The sequence below is a fragment of the Propithecus coquereli genome, unplaced genomic scaffold, assembly GCF_000956105.1.
Source record: "Propithecus coquereli isolate 6110/MARCELLA unplaced genomic scaffold, Pcoq_1.0 Scaffold590, whole genome shotgun sequence".
NCBI lineage: Eukaryota > Metazoa > Chordata > Mammalia > Primates > Indriidae > Propithecus > Propithecus coquereli.
Genome location: NW_012151841.1, coordinates 857,186 through 857,529, shown reverse-complemented (window position 1 = coordinate 857,529; position 344 = coordinate 857,186). Strand labels below are relative to the sequence as shown.

At 39.0% G+C, this 344-nt stretch overlaps 1 protein-coding gene across 1 annotated transcript in view; it reads right to left on the bottom strand.

The window, feature by feature from the left end:
* NDRG3 (NDRG family member 3) overlaps window positions 1-344 on the bottom strand; it is an 86,105-nt gene that overhangs the window by 15,239 nt on the left and 70,522 nt on the right. The window lies entirely within an intron of this gene.

The window sequence follows — 344 nt, the reverse complement described above, 5'->3', positions numbered from 1 at the left end:
CACATGGATACAGACTCCATGTGCCTACGGCTAGAGCCAGAATCTCATACTGCCATCTAGAAAAGTCCACTTAAAGTCACTGATGACAGGCTGTAGCAAGAATACTTTTACTAATTCATTGGAAAGCTTACAACAAAGTTCAGTTCAAACTCTGGATTTTCTAAGCTGAATAATGAAAAAGCCAAAGTACAGACTTGGAAAAAACTGATTTCAATTCTACTTTCCTAATCAGTTCATCATATAATCTTCAATCCCTTAGCAGATATGACACAAAGGCAAGATATAATTCCAGTATCCCCCAAAAGACATTCCCCTGCACACTTCCCAGGAACTTCAACTCTGCC